The sequence below is a fragment of the Eleutherodactylus coqui genome, chromosome 12 (assembly GCF_035609145.1).
Source record: "Eleutherodactylus coqui strain aEleCoq1 chromosome 12, aEleCoq1.hap1, whole genome shotgun sequence".
In the NCBI taxonomy this organism is placed as follows: domain Eukaryota; kingdom Metazoa; phylum Chordata; class Amphibia; order Anura; family Eleutherodactylidae; genus Eleutherodactylus; species Eleutherodactylus coqui.
In genome coordinates this window covers 14,116,526-14,131,573 of record NC_089848.1, presented here as the reverse complement: position 1 = coordinate 14,131,573, position 15,048 = coordinate 14,116,526, and the positions used below count along the sequence as shown (strand labels likewise).

The 15,048-nt window shown below is 50.4% G+C and overlaps 1 protein-coding gene across 3 annotated transcripts in view; it reads left to right on the top strand.

Annotated features, from left to right (window-relative positions):
* The window catches only part of ITPRID1 (ITPR interacting domain containing 1), a 218,880-nt gene that overhangs the window by 120,101 nt on the left and 83,731 nt on the right, over positions 1–15,048 (top strand). The gene's annotated exons all lie outside the window — the stretch shown is intronic.

Here is a 15,048-nt window from a genome sequence, read left to right as displayed (position 1 = left end):
ACAGAAAACAGGTGAAGCAGGTGAGGCCACCTCCGATGTGATGATGATAGATGGGGAAATGGGAAAAAGTTTAATAGTGAATATGAAGTGTTGAGCAAAGTCCAATAGATGCTGATCAAATATAGGTGTATTGTGTGAACTAGTGGAGAAGATAGTAGAATTACCATATACCTTTGGAATTGATTCATTGAAGTATATGTCAAAAAATTTGTTTGCAAAATTGCATTTTTTACAAACATCGAACTAGTGCAAAAGTCACCATAATCCTGAAAATGAAAATGGTTATGTGATATGGATCGTTCAGTTGTCCTCCTGTGGCCTGAGTTGTAGCTTATGAGTAAAACCCCTTCTCCATGCAGTTGCAGCATCCAAGGAGCGGGCCCCAGCCTAGGAGACAGCGGGGGGGAGAGTAGTTCACTTGTCAGGGTGGCTCTACTGTCTACCACCCGGAGGATAACCGGGGACACGTCCAAGGGGTGAGGGCAGACTATTTTAAATTGGAAAACCCACTGATGGATTACGTTAGTTCTTTTGTCATGGGTGACGTCACCGTACCTTTCTCCATGGTGATCTAATACTCAGACTGAAGGTGTCTGAGTTCAGGCCCACCCTCTCTCTCTACTTCTTGTTCCTCAAACACCAAATAAGACCAACTCCAGCAGCAGCAGCTCCACTCTCATGCACCTTGCACCCACATATATATAACAAGGTCACATGACAAACAAATAGATACATTTCCAGACATCTCCCAGACAGTAACCCATTCAGTGCTGCAAAGGTGCAATACACATTGTATTTACTCACATATAAGGCACTGACAACACATAGGCACAAGACTACATAGATCACTCAGAAACATCCAGAAACTTCCACACATTAACTTCTGTACACTACACAGTAATATAACTAACAGGCTTATACTTTCCTGCTGTGTCCCGCAGTGCTGCTTCAGGTCTCCCCTCTGATGCCACTGGTACAGACTTCCCCAGCCCAGTTCATAGGATGTCACAGATGCTGCAGCCAATTACAGAGCTCAGTGATTGGTTGCTGAGCCCTGTTGGTGATGTTTCATGAAATTACACCGCAGGACGCAGCCAAATCCACAGATGCAGAATAACACACCAAAATCCACAGGTTGAACTGTGGATTTTGATGTGTCATTGCAGGCAGGTTTTAAGCCATTTGGAATTTCACATCAAAATTCCACAGGAAGCCTACAGATTTTGGTGTGGAATTTACTACGGTTTGCGATGTGTTGTGTTGTGAAGGTCCCTTATTGGCTGCAGTGCCTGTGCAGCGTACCGAGCATCGGCGCGGCACACAATGGGAGCCGGAAAGGTGAGTATAAGTTTATTTGTTATTTTACTGCATGCAGAAGGGGTTTTACCAGTCAGCTACAACTTGGACAACTCCTTTAACTCTCGCAGATCTGGTTTGTTCAGGTATTACACGGTTGACTGTTGGCAAGAGAAATCTATGGAATGTGATCTAAATGCCTTTTTGAAGTAAATTAATTCTCCAAAATTGTAATATTATGGGAGTTAGTAATAAATAATTTGCTTAGCACAGGCTTTTTAACCACTTAAGCCATCATGATGTACAAGAGCCGGCCATATACATGGGCACCAGCTGTGTGGTGGCTGTTTAACCACTTGAATGTTTGAGGCTTTATTCACATGGGCGTTGTGATTTTCATCTGCCTGCATCACGGCCAAAAATCGCATGAATGAGAGCAGCTAAATCTTGTGTTTTCTCGCCCATTCAGACGGAATTCCGTCAGCCGGGGGGGGGGGGAGAGAATTTAGCGATGCTAAGCTGTCTCCCCCTAACTCACCTCCCCCACTTTGTCATCTGATTACAGCAATAGAAGCTCCCATAGAAGCCTATGGGAGCTGCTGGCTGATCGCTGCCAAAAGATAGGGCAAGACCTATCTTTTCTGGCTGCGCATAAAAGCGGCCGGCCAGAATCTGCAGTGTATGTGCTATCTTTTCTGAGCGGCCAATTTTACGCGCCGGAAAATCTCCCATCTGGACGAATGCATTGGAATCCAATGCTTCAGAAGGCCGTGAATTTCAGCCGATATTTTACCACGGCAGAATATGATACACATTTGTGAGTCTAAGGCCTTAGATGTGTCTTTGGTAAGATCTCAGTTTTAAAAGTTTCAAATTTGGGCAAATTTAGTGGTAGTTCATAAAGTGAGTGAGCAGACGTGAAAGCATTATGAGCAGAAGCATGGCTGCAAGCCTACACATTGCTTCCATAGTGCCGGAACTGAAGTCCAGAACATTGGGAGCTTTTTTGGCTGCCCGAGATTTGTATAACCTCCATACCTTCTCCTTGGATCCACCCTCGTCCTGGACTTGATGTTGGGTGTTTGGCTGATGGAGAGATCTGTCCCTAGGAATACTCTATAATCCTGCAGATGGAAACCTATATTATCCTAGTGTTTAGCAGCCCATTTGTCCTGGATCCGCTGCGCACTGTAGTGAGTCTGTACTGAGAAGCCGCTTATTCATCTCTCCCTGTAGAATATTCCCTTACACTAGGAAGTTGGCTGCAATTTTTCTCTCAATGGTTAATTTCCTTTGCTCCCTATGAATGTCGGAACTCAGACTGCTTTGTGTCTTTTTATGCTCCGCCATCACGCTGATCCTGGCTGATTCTTTATCACAGGCGTTATGATGATGGGCTTTTCTTGGGCGCAGGAGAAATAGCTGAACACAAAACTTGATTACAAAGATACCTCAATACGCACATTGCTCTGGTTAATTAGCCATAGAACCAGGGTGTTTTCTTGCTCCGTATATGATGTATGACCACATTATTATCAGTCATTTGTACCATTGTTATAAATAAGTAATTGGGTTGGGGAAAAGGGATAATCCTTATTTAATTAAATTCATCTATACTCCCAGGTTGGCAGCAACAAGACATATGTGAGACTAATACCCTCAGTCTGTCTGCATGCATGTGCAATTAAAAATTCACTCTACAGTTGCACTGGCAGTTTAGTGTTGCTTTTGGCATTTACAAATTCTTTTATTTTGTGACTTTTTTCACCAAACACATATGCTGGAGCAGATGTTGCTTATTTGTTGTTTATTCAGTTCTGTAGGCACTGGCAGCCTACATCATTGTTCCGCTAGGAAGTTTTAGTCATAGTCTTGCTTTAGGACCCAGTGTGTGTGACGCGGGCCGAGCGGGCAGTGCAGGCGCGAGTGCTAGACTTTGGCTCTTTATATCAGCTGCATTCTCAATGCAACAAGTGACAAGAAGTGTTACCCATGGAGAGTCATTGCCTCACAGAGCGATACATGTGTCTGTGACAATCACTGGTGGCAGCGTTTTCTGGTGACTGTCTCAAGAGACATCTACATTCAACCCTGTGGCCAGTTATGAAGTTACATATGACTGACATTGCGCAACATCATACAACTGGTGCATACAAAGTTATTTCTCAAGTCAGTCTGCCCTATCAAAAAAAATTCTATATGCGACAAATGTTGCATATAATTTGTATATGCAATGTTCTGCAACTTTCTAGAGCAACTTCATGCTTCAGCTACTCCATATATTGCCTGTCGACCTTAGGGCTCTTTCACAGGAGCGTTGCGATTCTCGGCCGCCCGCATCACGGCCAAATTTCCTGTTTTCACGCCCCTGCACACGGCCAGGCTTTGGTGTATATATGCTGCGGCCCGGAATTCCGTAGGCCAGGGGGAGAGACCTTAGTGCTGCTAAAGTCTCTCCCCCTCATTACCTCTCCCCTTGCCGGCTGATTACAGCAATAGAAGCTCCCATAGAAGCCTATAGGAGCTACTGGCAAGGGAAGGGGGAGGGACTTTAGCAATGCGAGTTGCTGCTAAACTCCCTCCCCCTTTCCTTTCCTGACTTCTCTCATAGACTCCCACAGGAGTCTATTGGAATGGCCTGCACATACCGGCAAAAAAAAGATTGGACAGGACCTATCTTTTCAGGGTAAAAGCGTCCGGGCAGAATCTGCAGCGTAAGTGCTATCTTTTCCAGACAGACGATTTTGCACGCCTGGAAAACGCCGATCTGAACGAATGCATTGGTCGCAATTTTCAGCCAGCATTGTATAGTGGCCTAAGTAGTAAGTAACCCTCTATTGTTATCCCAGTAATAATAGTGACCACCATAGTGGTCCTAGTAAAAATAGTGACCCCCCATAATGGACCTAGTAGTAAGTGACCCCCATAGTGACCCCAGTAATAAGAGTGACTACAATAATAAGTGGCCCCAGTAGTAATAGGGTCCCTCATAGTGGTCCCAGTAGTGATAGTGACACATAGTGGCCCCAGTGGTAACTGTGACTCTTATAGTGGCCCCAGTAGTAATAAGTGGCCCCCATAATGGCCCCAGTAGTAGTAAGCGACCCCCATAGTAGTCCCAAATGTAATAGCAACCCACCTATTGGCCTCTGGCCAACAAGCATCCCACTCACCCAGCCTGCAGCACTATTCCAGCGGCAGCAGTGCAGTCTGTGACTGCTGACATCTCCCTTTGGTGTTTGCATACAAGACGGCGCACACAGACACCGCTAGGAAGAAGTAAACGGTCACAGACTCTGCACTGCTACCGTCAGAACAGAGCTGCAGGCTGGGTGAGTGGAGTGCCTGTTATGTTGCTGCACGGCCAGTGGGCCACATAAAATGAGGTGGCGGGCCGGATTCGTCCCTCGGGCTTTGTGTTTGACATGAGTGTTGTGGAACATCCATTTATCTCTAGCTATTCTCATGCCTGCAACTTCCTTACTTTCCTGCCCAGTACTTGAACCTCCCATATACAGGTCAACTAATGTTCTGCTATTTAGTCCCACAGCATCTCTTTGCTACAATGTATTCAGAAGAGAGGCTATAAGAGCTGCTGTGTAGCAGTTGCATCCAGGCTCTGGTGCTTGGAGAGACCCGAAGACACCAGTAATCAATTAGTACATGGTAGTTGGGGGGCTGTAGCAGATTTTGCATTGGGGTCCAGGAGCCTCTGCTAGTATCTGTTTTAATAATTTGTTTTTTAATTAAATGAAAATGTGACTCATATGGTATTGTTAGATAGTGTTGACCTTCAGTTTGGAGACGTAAGGACTGGACTAATTTTATATGGCAAGGTACAAGAACATACATCTACCAAGTCAGTTGCTGTAATTTATGTGTCATATATATATATATATATATATATATATATATATATATATATTGTAGGGGTGCGCTACAGAAAATGGCCTGTAGGGGGCAACAGACAATCAGTCTGGGGCCTGAAGCAAGAGGAAAAACACCCACAGGTGTGGTCAGTGGTATAAAAAGGGTGGTTCCTGCTGAAGTGACAGAGAGTGTGTGGCTGAGAGAGCCAGAGAGACATAGCTCAGTGGAGCTGTAGGGCTGCCAGGCCCATTGTGTGGCTGAGAAGGCCAGAGGTGGACAGGGAGACGCCCCTCGCCTCAACACCTAGCAGAGGTGTGTGTCTGGGAGAACTAGACTTCAGCTAAGGCTGTGTTGCGACCAGACTGGGAGCTACGTGGTTCCAGCAACACCCCTGGAGTACGCCTGCCTGTGGACTAAGGGTCTGAAGGAACTAAAGACTCGGGACCAGCTGCGCTCTGGACATCCACAGGTCTGTGCAAAGCAAATGGACTTGTTATTGCTGTACCTTCAACCCTGTGGAGGACCATATTGAAGGGTCATAGAAAAGGACTGTAAAGGGACGTTATATGAAAGAGACTTTGTTGTTTCAAGCATTTATTATTTCCCTGGAGACCCAGTCGCCTATGTTTCTGTGAAAGATTGTGTGTAAATAAACCGAACAAGAAGGAAAGTGACCGTTTGGCATGATATGTAACCCCTGTGGTGATATTTAACCCCCGTGTTGTCACTATATATATATATGAATAAAAGTGCACACATAAATATTCCAGATGTAATGCTTTATTACCATCAGATAGTAATTAGCCCCAAGCTGCACATAGCGGAGTCTATCAAAGCAATGATATTGAGATAGTCCTGTCCACTTTAACACAGTGCAATGGTTTTAATTCTCATTAATCTGCATTATAAATATATCAACAATAGAGATGAGCGAACGTACTCGTCCGAGCTTGATACTCGTTCGAGTATTAGCGTGTTCGAGATGCTCGTTACTCGAGACGAGTACCACGCGATGTTCGAGTTACTTTCACTTTCATCTCTGAGACGTTAGCGCGCTTTTCTGGCCAATAGAAAGACAGGTAAGGCATTACAACTTCCCCCTGCGACGTTCAAGCCCTATACCACCCCCCTGCAGTGAGTGGCTGGCGAGATCAGGTGTCACCCGAGTATTTAAATCGGCCCCTCCCGCGACTCGCCACAGATGCATTCTGACATAGATCAGGGAAAGTGCTGCTGATGCTGGAGCTGCTATAGAGAGAGTGTTAGGAGTTATTTTAGGCTTCAAGAACCCCAACGGTCCTTCTTAGGGCCACATCTGACCGTGTGCAGTACTGTTGAGGCTGCTTTTAGCAGTGTTGCACATTTTTTTTTTTTGTATATCGGCCGTGCAGAGCATTGCGTCCTCAGTCTGCAGTCATTGTACATAGTATAGGGCCAGTACTGGTGAGGCAGGGACAGTGGGAAAGGTGAAAGAGATATACTGTCTATATAGGCAGTGGGCTTTTTCAAACAAATTTGGGGAAAAAAAATATATTTGGGCTGCCTGTGACCGTCCTCAGTGTACTGCGTATCTGCTGGGGGTAGTAGTCCTAATTAATACGCAGCTAAGTGTTACAGCGGGCTTGCGCAAAAGTGTTTCCTGGCTCTGCGTTGCCCGTTACATCACCGCCGTCATCCCGTGCAGAGGGAAACAGTCTGCAGTAATTTTACATAGTATAGGGCCAGTAGTGGTGAGGCAGGGACAGTGGGAAAGGTGAAAGAGATATACTGTCTATATAGGCAGTGGGCTTTTTCAAAAAAATTTGGGAAAAATACTATCTTTGGGCTGCCTGTGACCGTCTTGAGTGTACTGCGTCTCTGCTGGGGGTAGTAGTCCTAATTAATACGCAGCTAAGTGTTACAGCAGGCTTGCGCAAAATTCTTTCCTGGCTCTGCGTTGCCCGTTACATCACCGCCGTCATCCCGTCCAGAGGGAAACAGTCTGCAGTAATTTTACATAGTATAGGGCCAGTAGTGGTGAGGCAGGGACAGTGGGAAAGGTGAAAGAGATATACTGTCTATATAGGCAGTGGGCTTTTTCAAAAAAATTTGGGAAAAATAGTAACTTTGGGCTGCCTGTGACCGTCTTGAGTGTACTGCGTCTCTGCTGGGGGTAGTAGTCCTAATTAATACGCAGCTAAGTTTTACAGCAGGCTTGCACAAAATTCTTTCCTGGCTCTGCGTTGCCCGTTACATCACCGCCGTCATCCCGTCCAGAGGGAAACAGTATACATATATACGCTGCCTACAGTATCTGTCTGCTGTCTCAGCTCAGCCTTTAAAAAAAATAGAAGCAAAACACTTAAGGCCTACTAGTGGCCTTTGGACACTTGACTGCTTCTGCGCTGTGAATTTCACTAGCTCGGTCATACGCACCTATGTCTCACTACAGGCTTGCGCGAAATTCTTTCCTGGCTCTGCTGTGCGTTCCGTAAGCGAAGTCAGCCTCCAACCACAGGCCAATAAGCGGCACATTTAATTACAGCGTTCTGTTTCTGCACTACTGGTAATACACCATGCTGAAGGGTAGGGGTAGGCCTAGAGGACATGGACGCGGAGGCCCAAGTCAGGGTGTGGGCACAGGCCGAGCTCCTGATCCAGGTGTATCGCAGCTGACTGCTGCGGGATTAGGAGAGAGGCACGTTTCTGGCGTCCCAAGATTAATTTCACAATTAATGGGTCCACGCGGTAGACCTTTATTTGAAAATGAGCAGTGTGAGCAGGTCCTGTCGTGGATGGCAGAAAGTGCATCCAGCAATCTATCGACCACCCAGAGTTCTGCGCCGTCCACTGCTGCAACTCTGAATCCTCTGGCTGCTGCTTCTCCTTCTTCCCAACCTCCTCACTCCATTACAATGACACATTCTGAGGAGCAGGCAGACTCCCAGGAACTGTTCTCGGGCCCCTGCCCACAATGGGCAGCAATGGCTCCTATCCCACCGAAGGAGTTTGTCGTGACCGATGCCCAACCTTTGGAAAGTTCCCGGGGTCCGGGGGATGAGGCTGGGGACTTCCGGCAACTGTCTCAAGAGCTTTCAGTGGGTGAGGAGGACGACGACGATGAGACACAGTGGTCTATCACTCAGTTAGTAGTAATTGCAGTAAGTCCGAGGGAGGAGCGCACAGAGGATTCGGAGGAAGAGCAGCAGGACGATGAGGTGACTGACCCCACCTGGTTTGCTAAGCCTACTGAGGACAGGTCTTCAGAGGGGGAGGCAAGTGCAGCAGCAGGGCAGGTTGGAAGAGGCAGTGCGGTGTCCAGGGGTAGAGGCAGGGCCAGACCGAATAATCCACCAACTGTTTCCCAAAGTGCCCCCTCGCGCCATGCCACCCTGCAGAGGCCGAGGTGCTCAAAGGTCTGGCAGTTTTTCACTGAGAGTGCAGACGACCGACAAACAGTGGTGTGCAACCTTTGTCGCGCCAAGATCAGCCGGGGAGCCACCACCACCAGCCTCACCACCACCAGCATGCGCAGGCATATGATGGCCAAGCACCCCACAAGGTGGGACGAAGGCCGTTCACCGCCTCCGGTTTGCACCACTGCCTCTCCTCCTGTGCCCCAACCTGCCACTGAGATCCAGCCCCTCTCTCAGGACACAGACATGACCGTCTCCCGGCCTGCACCCACACGCTCACCTCCGCTGTCCTCGGCCCCATCCACCAATGTCTCTCAGCGCACCGTCCAGCCGTCGCTAGCGCAAGTGTTTGAGCGCAAGCGCAAGTACGCTGCCACGCACCCGCACGCTCAAGCGGTAAACGTGCACATACCCAAATTGATCAGCCTAGAGATGCTGCCATATAGGCTTGTGGAAACGGAGGCTTTCAAAAACATGATGGCGGCGGCGGCCCCGTGCTATTCGGATCCCAGTCGCCACTACTTTTCCCGATGTGCCGTCCCAGGCCTGCACGATCACGTCTCCCGCAACATTGTACGCGCCCTCACCAACTCGGTTACTGCCAAGGTCCACTTAACAACAGACACGTGGACAAGCACAAGCGGGCGGGGCCACTATATCTCCCTGACGGCACATTGGGTGAATTTAGTGGAGGCTGGGATAGAGTCAGAGCCTGGGACCGCTCACGTCCTACCCACCCCCAGAATTGCGGGCCCCAGCTCGGTGCTGGTATCTGCGGTGGTGTATGCTTCCTCCACTAAACCACCCTCCTCCTCCTCCTACGCAACCTCTGTCTCGCAATCAAGATGTGTCAGCAGCAGCACCTCGCCAGCAGTCGGTGTCGCGCGTGGCAGCACAGCGGTGGCCAAGCGTCAGCAGGCCGTGCTGAAACTACTCAGCTTAGGAGAGAAGAGGCACACAGTCCACGAACTGCTGCAGGGTCTGACAGAGCAGAACGACCGCTGGCTTTCACCGCTGACCCTCCAACCGGGCATGGTCGTGTGTGACAACGGCCGTAACCGGGTGGCGGCTCTGCAGCTCGGCAGCCTCACGCACGTGCCATGCCTGGCCCACGTCTTTAATTTGGTGGTTCAGCGCTTTCTGAAAAGCTACCCACGCTTGTCAGACCTGCTCGAAAAGGTGCGCCGGCTCAGCGCACATTTCCGCAAGTCCAACACGGACGCTGCCACCCTGCAGACCCTGCAACATCGGTTTAATCTGCCAGTGCACCGACTGCTGTGCGATGTGCCCACACGGTGGAACTCTACGCTCCACATGTTGGCCAGGCTCTATCAGCAGCGTAGAGCTATAGTGGAATACCAACTCCAACATGGGCGGCGTAGTGGGAGTCAGCCTCCTCAATTCTTTACAGAAGAGTGGGCCTGGTTGGCAGACATCTGCCAGGTCCTTGGAAACTTTGAGGAGTCTACTAGAGATGAGCGAACGTACTCGTCCGAGCTTGATACTCGTTCGAGTATTAGCGTGTTCGAGATGCTCGTTACTTGTGACGACTACCACGCGATGTTCGAGTTACTTTCACTTTCATCTCTGAGACGTTAGCGCGCTTTTCTGGCCAATAGAAAGACAGAGAAGGCATTACAACTTCCCCCTGCGACGTTCAAGCCCTATACCACACCCCTGCAGTGAGTGGCTGGCGAGATCAGGTGTCACCCGAGTATAAAAATCGGACCCTCCCGCGGCTCGCCACAGATGCGTTCTGACATAGAGGAGGGAAAGTGCTGTTGGTGCCAGAGCTGCTATAGGGAGAGTGTTAGGAGTATTTTTGGCTTCAAGAACCCCAACGGTCCTTCTTAGGGCCACATCTAACCGTGTGCAGTACTGTGGAGGCTGCTTTTTGCAGTGTTGCACTTTTTTTTTTTTTTGTATATCGGCCGTGCAGAGCATTGCGCCCTGCAGTAATTATACATAGTGCAGGGCCAGTAGTGGTGAGGCAGGGACAGAAGACATATATTGTGAGGCAGGGACAGAAGACATATATTGTGAGGCAGGGACAGAAGACATATATTTATTGAATATAGGCAGTGGGCCTTTGCAAAAACATTTGGGGAAAAAAATCTATTTGGGCTGCCTGTGACTGTCCTCAGTGTCCTTGGTCTGTGCTGGGTGTAGTTGTCCTCCTAATTCATACGCAGCCAGCTAAGTGTTACAGCAGGCTTGCGCAAAATTATTTCCTGGCTCTGTGTTGGCTGTTACATCACATTCCAGTCCACAGTGCAACAGTCTGCAGTTATTTTACATACTCCAGGACCAGTAGTGGTGACGCAGGGACAGAAGACATATACAGTGTATATAGGCAGTGGGCCTTTGCAAAAACATTTGGGGAAAAAAATCTATTTGGGCTGCCTGTGACTGTCCTCAGTGTGCTGGGTCTTTGCTGGGTGTAGTTCTCCTCCTATTTCATACGCAGCCAGCTAAGTGTTACAGCAGGCTTGCGCAAAATTATTTCCTGGCGTTCCGTAAGCGAAGTCAGCCTCCAACCACAGGCCAATAAGCGGCACATTTAATTACAGCGTTCTGTTTCTGCACTACTGGTAATACACCATGCTGAGGGGTAGGGGAAGGCCTAGAGGACGTGGACGCGGGTGAGGACGCGGAGGCCCAAGTCAGGGTGTGGGCACAGGCCGAGCCAGTGCGGTGGCCAGGGGTAGAGGCAGGGCCAGACCGAATAATCCACCAACTGTTTCCCAAAGCGCCCCCTTGCGCCATGCCACCCTGCAGAGGTCAAGGTGCTCTACGGTGTGGCAGTTTTTCACAGAGACGCCTGACGACCGACGAACAGTGGTGTGCAACCTTTGTCGCGCCAAGATCAGCTGGGGAGCCACCACCACCAGCATGCGCAGGCATATGATGGCCAAGCACCCCACAAGGTGGGACGAAGGCCGTTCACCGCCTCCAGTTTGCACCACTGCCTCTCCCCCTGTGCCCCAACCTGCCACTGAGATACAACCCCCCTCTAAGGACACAGGCACTACCGTCTCCTGGCCTGCACCCACACCCTCACCTCCGCTGTCCTCGGCCCCATCCAGCAATGTCTCTCAGCGCAGCGTCCAGACGTCGCTAGCGCCACTGTTTGAGCGCAAGCGCAAGTACGCCGCCACGCACCCGCACGCTCAAGCGTTAAACGTGCACATTGCCAAATTGATCAGCCTGGAGATGCTGCCGTATAGGCTTGTGGAAACGGAGGCTTTCAAAAGCATGATGGCGGCGGCGGCCCCGCGCTACTCGGTTTCCAGTTGCCACTACTTTTGCCGATGTGCCGTCCCAGCCCTGCACGACCACGTCTCCCGCAACATTGTACGCGCCCTCACCAACGCGGTTACTGCCAAGGTCCACTTAACAACAGACACGTGGACAAGCACAGGCGGGCAGGGCCACTATATCTCCCTGACGGCACATTGGGTGAATTTAGTGGATGCTGGGACAGAGTCAGAGCCTGGGACCGCTCACGTCCTACCCACCCCCAGAATTGCGGGCCCCAGCTCGGTGGTGGTACCTGCGGTGGTGTATGCTTCCTCCACTAAACCACCCTCCTCCTCCTCCTCCTCCTCCTACGCAACCTCTGTCTCGCAATCAAGATGTGTCAGCAGCACCACGTCGCCAGCAGTCGGTGTCGCGCGGCACGGCAGCACAGCGGTGGCCAAGCGTCAGCAGGCCGTGCTGAAACTACTCAGCTTAGGAGAGAAGAGGCACACGGCCCACGAACTGCTGCAGGGTCTGACAGAGCAGACCGACCGCTGGCTTGCGCCGCTGAGCCTCCAACCGGGCATGGTCGTGTGTGACAACGGCCGTAACCTGGTGGAGGCTCTGCAGCTCGGCAGCCTCATGCACGTGCCATGCCTGGCCCATGTCTTTAATTTGGTGGTTCAGCGCTTTCTGAAAAGCTACCCACACTTGTCATACCTGCTCGGAAAGGTGCGCCGGGTCAGCGCACATTTCCGCAACTCCAAGACGGACGCTGCCACCCTGCGGACCCTGCAACATCGGTTTAATCTGCCAGTGCAACGATTGCTGTGCGACGTGCCCACATGGTGGAACTCTACGCTCCACATGTTGGCCAGGCTCTATGAGCAGCATAGAGCTATTGTGGAATACCAATTCCAACATGGGCGGCGTAGTGGGAGTCAGCCTCCTCAATTCTTTACAGAAGAGTGGGCCTGGTTGGCAGACATCTGCCAGGTCCTTGGAAACTTTGAGGATTCTACCCAGATGGTGAGCGGGGATGCTGCAATCATTAGCGTCACCATTCCTCTGCTATGCCTCTTGAGAAGTTCCCTGCAAACATAAAGGCAGACGCTTTGCACTCGGAAACGGAGGCGGGGGAAGACAGTATGTCGCTGGATAGTCAGAGCACGCTCATGTCTATATCTCAGCGCATTGAGGAGGAGGGGGAGGAGGGGGAGGAGCATGAGGAGGAGGGGGAAGAGACAGCTTGGCCCACTGCTGAGGGTACACATGCTGCTTGCCTGTCATCCTTTCAGCGTGTATGGCCAGAGGAGGAGGAGGAGGAGGAGGAGGATCCTGAAAGTGATCTTCCTAGTGAGGACAGCCATGTGTTGCGTACAGGTACCCTGGCACACATGGCTCACTTCATGTTAGGATGCCTTTCTCGTGACCCTCGCGTTACACGCATTCTGGCCACTACGGGTTACTGGGTGTACACACTGCTCGACCCACGGTATAAGGAGAACCTTTCCACTCTCATACCCGAAGAGGAAAGGGGTTCGAGAGTGAAGCTATACCACAGGACCCTGGCGGACAAGCTGATGGTAAAATTCCCATCCGACAGTGCTAGTGGCAGAAGGCGCAGTTCCGAGGGCCAGGTAGCAGGGGAGGCGCAGAGATCAGGCAGCATGTACAGCACAGGCAGGGGAACACTCTCTAAGGCCTTTGACAGCTTTCTGGCTCCCCAGCAAGACTGTATCACCGCTCCCCAGTCAAGGCTGAGTCGGCGGGAGCACTGTAAAAGGATGGTGAGGGAGTACGTAGCCGATCGCACGACCGTCCTCGGTGACGTCTCTGCCCCCTACAACTACTGGGTGTCGAAGCTGGACACGTGGCCTGAACTCGCACTGTATGCCCTGGAGGTGCTTGCTTGTCCTGCGGCTAGCGTCTTGTCAGAGAGGGTGTTTAGTGCGGCTGGGGGAATCGTCACGGATAAGCGTACCCGCCTGTCAACCGACAGTGCCGACAGGCTTACAATCATAAAGATGAACAAAGCCTGGATTTCCCCAGACTTCTCTTCTCCACCAGCAGACAGCAGCGGTACCTTAAACAATATGTAGGCTGCACCCGCGGATGGAAGCATCGTTCTCTATCACCATAAAAAACGGGGACCTTTTAGCTTCATCAATCTCAGTCATATATCTTTTGTAAAAATGTTTATATGTTTCAATTCTCAATTCAATAAAGCGTTGAAACTTGCACTTGAACCAATTTTTATTTTAACTGGGCCACCTACAGGCCTAGTTACAAATTAAGCCACATTTACCAAAGCGATTAATGGGTTTCACCTGCCCTCTTGGTTAGGCATGGGCAATTTTTCTGAAGTACATTAGTACTGTTGGTACACCAATTTTTTTGGGCCCTCGCCTACATTGTAATCCTAGTAATTTTTAGCCCACCTGCATTAAAGCTGACGTTACCTCAGCTGTGCTGGGCACTGCAATGGGATATATTTATGTACCGCCGGTGGGTTACAGGGAGCCACCCATGCTGTCGGTCCACACGGAGTTGTAACTGCATGTATCCACTTCTAAAGAACCCCAGTCTGACTGGGAATGCAGTGTGGGCCGAAGACCACCTGCATTTAATCGGACGTTACCTCAGCTGTGATGGGCAATGCAATGGGATATATTTATGTACCGCCGGTGGCTTCCTGGGACCCACCCATGCTGTCGGTCCACACGGAGTTGTAACTGCATGTGTCCACTTCTAAAGAACCCCAGTCTGACTGGGGAATGCAGTGTGGGCCGAAGACCACCTGCATTAAACCTGACGTTACCTCAGCTGTGATGGGCAATGCAATGGGATATATTTATGTACTGCCGGTGGGTTCAAGGGAGCCACCCATGCTGTCGGTCCACACGGAGTTGTAACTGCATGTGTCCACTTCTAAAGAACCCCAGTCTGACTGGGGCATGCAGTGTGGGCCGAAGACCACCTGCATTAAACCTGACGTTACCTCAGCTGTGATGGGCACTGCAATGGGATTTATTTATGTACCGCCGGTGGGTTCCAGGGAGCCACCCATGCTGTGGGTCCACAGGGACTTCACATTAGGGATTTGTACCTGCCAGTGTCTACGTATTAAAAACCCCGGTCAGACTGGGGCATGCACTGTAGGCCGAAGACCACCTGCATTAAACCTGACGTTACCTCAGCTGTGCTGGGCACTGCAATGGGATATATTTATGTACCGCCGGTGGCT